Here is a 6,929-nt window from a genome sequence, read left to right as displayed (position 1 = left end):
CGGGGGGGTGTTCAGCAGGGAATAGGGGATACTCTGTTTACCAGGGCGCCCCACAGGGTTACTAGAAACAACAGCCATAAACTGAAGGAGAGCAGATTTAGATTGGACATCAGGAAAAAATTCTTTACAGTGAGGGTTGCCAAAATATGGAATTGGCTTCCAAAGGAGGTCGTGCTTTCCCCTACCTTGGAGGCATTTAAAAGGAGATTAGACTAGCACCTGGCTGGGATTACTTAACCCCAGCACTCTTTCCTGCCCAGAGCAGGGGGTTGGACTCAATGATCTAATAGGTCCCTTCCAACCCTAGAAATGTATATGCCCAAGCTGCAAGAGAGTCTCTCGATCCCAGGTAGGCCTCATCAGCCATCTTCAGGCCCACACATAAGGCACTTAAGGAAGACGATCATCCTGAATTACAAGGGATTTCCGATGATGTGTGTAGCTATATATGTAAGTTTATGTATACATACACACACAGAGATAACATTTTTAAACTACATCTAATTATTAGCCATCATTTAAGAAATTACATGAACAGCATACTGGTGATATTACTGACTTTTTTGAGTTCCTCAGCCACTGCTGAAATGAATAGGAGATGGGAACTGAGCCATTCAACAACTACCATTAAATATTCCAGTACTTTAATAATTCTAGGTGAGATTTTTTGGAAAGTGCTCAAATATTGTACTAACCCTGATCCCAATTCAAACATTTTCCTTGCTAATAGGATTAATGCTGAGTATTTTTAAAGTCTCACTCTCTCTACTTTTTTCAGCTATCTAAAGTGATTACAGTGTACAAAAGGCTGTGTGCCAAATTTTTTTTTCAAATAACAGCCATGTTTTTGTGATTGCTCTTTTAAAAAAAAGACTTCCATTCCATAGACATGTAAGTCTATTCAATTATACTAATTTATAAATCCTGAAAGGATATCTTCAAATATTTTTTTTTGAATAAATTTTGCCCCTGGGCTCCAACTTCATCTGCCATGTTTTGCCTAAATACATTTCTTTTTTTCCTTAAAGATATAAATTTCAGGAAAAATGGGAGTCACAGTATAAACCTTGACACAATCTTAAGTAATGAAAGACAGAAGGTAGAGACTACTGCTGAGATTTTGGCCTATAAATGTGCAATTGTTACGTATTAATCCTCCAGAAAAGAAAGTGGAGGCATCAAATAAGTGGCTTGTACTTGAAAAATGTCAGTTACACTCTTCCTGTTTCCCACCGCTACTACAGGGTGGATGAAACCAGATGAGTTTCAAATAAGTGGCACTGTTACTAATAACCTAAGACTGATGTGTAATTACGTTTTCAATGATTCATCTGTATAAAACCCCTAGGTTATTTTACATGGGCAGCATCTGGTTCACATGTGCACCATGATTATTTTACTTTGATTGACATCTGTATTCTCCTAATAAAGTCCCAGTTGCACAGATGTGTGGTGCTGCCTTCTTCTTTAATGTACAGACAATGTCCTTTTGAACTTACATGCTGAAACTTGCAAAGAGGAAAGTCCGTCCCTGTTTGGCAATAAGTAACATTGCACTGCAGTTGTTGATTATCAAGGAGTTAACTTGTAAGGGCTTAGTATTTCTTTGGTGCTAATGGTTTGAATGGTCTTTTTAAGATTCCCCATAAACTTCCATGGAGCCATTTCAGATCTACATTGATGGTACCAGGACTGAACATAAAATCTTGCTTAGCACTGAGAACCAGTAAGGCTTTGGAAATTGAAGAACAATAATTTTTTTGTGCTATTTTTTAAATCTCGTTATGCCTGATAAAGTTGTCTGATATTTGCACTCCTTATTTCAAACTAAGCAACATAAAGTTAAATCTCTGCATCTCTAGGTCATTGCCTGGAATAGATTCAAGTCACAGTGGTCAAAACTACCGATGGTTATTTTGTGTCCTATGGAAAATAAATGTGTCCACATCGCAACAATCACGCTCACCACACATCTTAGTAAAGGCAAGCAATGCATGGGCATGAAAATTGTGAACCATAGTGAGATCTTCTTAATTCAGGACCAGGCGATGGATGCTGTAACTGAAGAAGCGTGAGCTACTGCTGTCTGTGTTGTACATTTTCTTTGTGTTGTAGCCCATAAATCTGAATCCAGCTCTTTCCTTGAGCAGTATATTCACTAGGGCTGTGCAAAACTTCGACTTAATATTCGATTTGACAAATATTTGACATATTCGACCTTGAAATGTGAAAGTCGAGTCGAATAGCAGCTGATCGAATAGCTGTCAAATCGAATACCAGAAGTGGAATATTAACAGCGCAGGATGCCTATACTGGATTCCCTGTCGGGGGGAAAAAAAAGGAAAGTAAGGGGAAGGAGGGGGAAGGAGTGCTTTCATGACTGACGTGTGGCTGGCCAGTGACCTGTCAGCATTCTCTGAGGTCCCTTCCAATCCCAGTGCTCTGGGGGAAGGCCAGAGAAAATGCATAAAAGGCAGCAGTTTTTCAGCTCCCCTGCTTTCTGCCTTGGGGTCAGTGTCTGAGCTGCTGGTGTTCTCCAGCACCTCTGCGTCAGACCACAACGGCTGGAAGCCCTGATCTTCAACAGATTCCCTGCTTGCAATGCTAGCAACAGGGATTTCTGAGAACTTGGTGCGTTTACTTTACAACTACTTTTCAGATTAGTTTACATTTATATTGGATAGGGTTAGTAGTAGCCTCGGATCTATTCTATATATAGGAATTTAGTTTATATATATATTTTTTTTATACAGCATTCATTCTTTCCACCACACCAACGCTTCTCAATATATTATCTACACACACAAATGCATTTACATAACATCCAGAAATCTAATCCGCAGCGCACAGCACACTTAGAGGTTCCAGTTTACATACGAAGGAACGCATTATGAAGCGGGGTGGAAAGGCAGGTGACCACACTGGCCAGCCTGCTCGAAGGGGAGCAAGGGGGGTTGCAAGCGGGAGAGCTACAGTTTCTCCCCCCACCAAACTCAGACGCAGCCTCTTTCCTCCTGCTACAAGGGATGAGGCTGCTACAAGCAGTAAAGAGAGGGGAGCAGCAGTGCCACCAGAGCCACTGCCTGTGCCTGAGACTCTCATGTCCAGACACAGCAGCCACAACCTCTCCCACCATAACTGCAACCAGCACAGCAGCGCACTCCACCCCTGTGTCATGGACCATGCTGAGCCTTCCAGCACCAGAAGAAGAGCTCCTTCCCTGGCAAGGGAAGGAGGGGGAATCAGTTGAGTTTGTGCTTGACACCCCTCAGGTTTTTTCCTTTCAAGCCACAAGGTCTTTCCCAGAAGGCACTTCAGAAGGTGCCTCTGTACAGGTGAAGGCAAGCGGCTCAGATGAGTCCGCTCTTTCTCTTGCTGTGCCTCTGACTGCTGAAGAGGGGAAGAGTTCAGCAGCGTCCACAGATGCACCCACACGCCAGAGGGAAAGGCCTAGTACTAGCATGGTCTGGGATCATTATGAGCCGGCAGATGATCCCGCGTTTGCTATCTGTGTGCACTGCCGAGCCAAAATCAGCCGGAGCAAGGGAACAAAGCACATGACCAACTCGGGGATTGCTATCACCAATAGGCAATTCATATCAGTTCATATTTTGTAAAATCAGTTAACCTCAAAAGCAGAAGTTATGCCTCTTCTAAGAATTGTTTTAAAGTTTGCTGTGTAGCTTCTTTTATAAAATACTTAAAAATCATGGAGGCAGATCTGTTTGGAGTCAGTTCCCATGCTGTCATTTACTATACCTGATCTTTCAGTTGCCACAGCTCCATGAGAATCAGTTGGATTATGTTAGCTTATATGATCTGAACATGAAGCCTTCTGTTTTACAATGAAATATTTTCACATATAAAACTAGATTTAAAAATCTCTGAAATTTAGGGGCTGAGTTTGGATCATGTATGAAGAAGAAATAGAGAAGCTGATTAGGGGAAATCTGTTATTTGTGAAATTCATGAAAAAGGCATAGGAAGACCTAATGCAATGGTCCTGGTTAGCTGAGATTTGTTGTTTTTTGAGGCAGTGCAACTCTTCCTAAAATTCCAATGCTACAGACTCTTTGCAGCATCCAGACAAGTGATAACAACTCAGCTTTTTGGTCTGTTAAACTTTTCCATTAAAGTGTTTTGTGCTAATTTGAGTTGTGTTCCATATTGCAATCCCAGGAAACTAGAATGGGCTGAGGACCTATTTAGGGTTTGAGTGGATAGAGAAGTGGATCACTTTGAAGTGAGCAAATGACTTTTTGTGTTAATTTGATCAATTTAATTGTATATCTTTATAACAAATGTAAAATACTAGGAGCTGGAAATGAGTAGTTTTGTACATGAAATAAATAATATTGCTTGGGGTGGGGTTCCTTCCTCCATCTCGCAGACATTTTTGTATATAATCCTTCCAAAGGGAAAGATGCTAGATCAGGTTAGCAAAGTGTCAAAACGGGAAAAAAATTAAGAATTTTACTGAGACTATTGGAAGAGAATTAATAGATTAAGGACCAGATTTTCAGCCCCACTTCTCTCCCCCTGGTACTACCTGAGCTGCATCAGAGGGCAGGATCTAGCTGAAGTTGATGTAATAGGTAGAAGGGAATTTGCAAATGGTGACAATCTGGTAGAGTTGACCTGTGTTCCAACCGCAGCTGACCATAGGCTTAGGAGGCATTGTTATGGGAAAGTAGGAGTATGAAGGTGGAGAATGCAAAACCACCATGGTAGTAGGATAACTGTAGCCATCATTTATGAAGTTCTTCCATCCTCCTTCACCTTGCAGCACTATATTTTATGTTTTTTCTATATCTATCGATCTTTCACAGTCCCTCGCAGTTGAGGATGAATGTCTTCCATGGTCATCTCATCTGTGGGTCCAAAGATGGTGATGAGACCTGTCCAGAATCAACAGGCTGTGTTGTGGCTTGGGCACAAGTTTCTGTGAAGGGTGGGTGGCTTCGGGTTCTTGATTCAGTCCATGACACACTGTTTCTGCCACTCCTGCTTTTCCATCTCCTTTTGTCATCATAAGGTTTCAAAGTATTGAGATTCTTGCAGCAGACTTTTCCTTCATTTGGGGCAATCCTGGGTGATAGTTTCCCACAAGTTGATGTTGATGTTGCATTTTTTCAAGTTGGCCTTGAGGACTTCCTTGAAGCACTTTCTCTGTCCTCCTCTTGAGTGTATGCCTTGACTGAGCTAGATGAATATAAAGCTTGCTTTGAGAACCTGGAGTCAGACATCAGCATGACATGACCAGTAGTCCCAACTTCCTCTCTGTTCTGAAGAGCCAGAAGGTATGGAGTTCCAGGATTCTTTCTCCCTTCCCTACATCCTGGAAAAATTGAATTCTTGAACATCTGTATGGAAGCTCCATGTTATTTCAAGGGGTTATCTTTAATTCTTCCCAGCTGACCATACTCAGCCTGAACAGCAAATTCTAGATCGTTGAGGAATCTTAGGAGAATTTGGCCATCACTATTGGACTATAAATGTGAATGTGATAAGAAACCAACTATAGGACCAACCATGTAAAATGCCCTTACAAATTTTAACTGATCTTAAACATTTAACCTGCTAAATTTATAATGTGTGAGTTGTATAAAAGGTCTTGGCAAGTTGGTTAGCAAAGTAAAAGCAGTGCATATTTTGGTAGTTATAACTAAGAAATCACATTCTGATTTTTTTTCTGTGAAGATGTTAGCAGTGAGTGCATTTCTCAAGATAGACATGTGATCTAATTTGTTTAAGTAAGAAGGATTTTAAGTGGAAATGAGCCACAGAAATGTGCGCCACTTGTCTAAAACAAACATGGTTTAGGCTTTTTTATTTAGGTCACATCTACTGCTTAATTTTTTTTTAAAAGACCAATGTTAGTAAGCAATCATAAGTATGTTTAATCAGATAAAAGATCCATCAGTACTTTTAACTTGCCCACCCTAGTGCTTTTTTATATTGCAGTTCATTTGAGTTAGAACCTGACCTTTCTTCTGTTGAAGTCAGTTTGGGATTTTTCTAGTCAAGCAAGATCAAGTGCTTTAAAAGGACTAGGTTTGTTCTTCATTTAAATGAATTGTTGTCTGAACAACAATTAATAAAGTTTGTGTACAGTGTTCTTAGAGTCTCTAGTACTTATCTGATGTTATACGACTAAATAATTATATAGATCATTATTAATGTGAAGCAATGTAAACCAGTATTTATGAGGTATAGGAACTCCCAGTTACTGCAATAGGTTTGTCTTCAAGTTAGCTGTTGTAGCAACCAGTAAATCTACTTCCATCATATTTGAGCATCTCCCAAGTCACTCCCCACCCCTAGGATTCCAGGATAGTTATGGAACTTCCGTTCTGTGTGTTTACTTTAAAAATAACCCCTGCATAAATCATTTACCATTTCATGGAACAAAGAGTAGCATTTGTAGGGATTTCTGCTTGTGTTTTGCGGTTGTACTGTTTTCTAAATGAATGTCTTAAGTTTTTTATTTATTGGGAAAATTCCAGATTTATCTTGCTCCATACTGGTTATGATGAATGCAGGTGCAGTTTGGCCTTCAGCCAAAGGTTGAGGTTTATTAAGGGACCTTAATTCCATGCCTGCACCTTAGATTTGTGGTTACTGCATTGAAAATATTTTTCATTAGAAGTGTAATTGAAAAGGCTTAGAATTATCTGTCTGACCTTAACTAGGACAAATTGAGCTTTATATAGCAGGTATGGGATGATGTGAAAATCTACCACCATCAAGGGGTATACCAGGAAGGAGTCAGATAATTCATAAGGGTAGGAAAAGTTGGATTTGGTTGGGTTTTTTTTTGGGGGAAAATGAGGGGGGAAAAAAAGGGACTGCGCGTAGTCGGCAGGATTCGAACCTGCGCGGGGAGACCCCAATGGATTTCTAGTCCATCGCCTTAACCACTCGGCCAC

At 40.4% G+C, this 6,929-nt stretch overlaps 1 protein-coding gene and 1 non-coding gene across 2 annotated transcripts in view; one reads left to right on the top strand and one right to left on the bottom strand.

Annotated features, from left to right (window-relative positions):
• XRCC4 (X-ray repair cross complementing 4) overlaps positions 1-6,929 on the top strand; it is a 436,070-nt gene that overhangs the window by 407,177 nt on the left and 21,964 nt on the right. The gene's annotated exons all lie outside the window — the stretch shown is intronic.
• Positions 6,854-6,929, bottom strand: TRNAS-AGA. The gene has a single exon. It is a non-coding gene; the product is annotated as a tRNA-Ser (tRNA).

The sequence above is a fragment of the Gavialis gangeticus genome, unplaced genomic scaffold (genome assembly GCF_001723915.1).
Source record: "Gavialis gangeticus isolate Ggan-Ray unplaced genomic scaffold, GavGan_comp1, whole genome shotgun sequence".
Lineage (NCBI taxonomy): Eukaryota > Metazoa > Chordata > Crocodylia > Gavialidae > Gavialis > Gavialis gangeticus.
The sequence above is the reverse complement of the archived record's forward strand: the minus strand, read 5'-3'. Positions and strand labels throughout refer to the sequence as shown.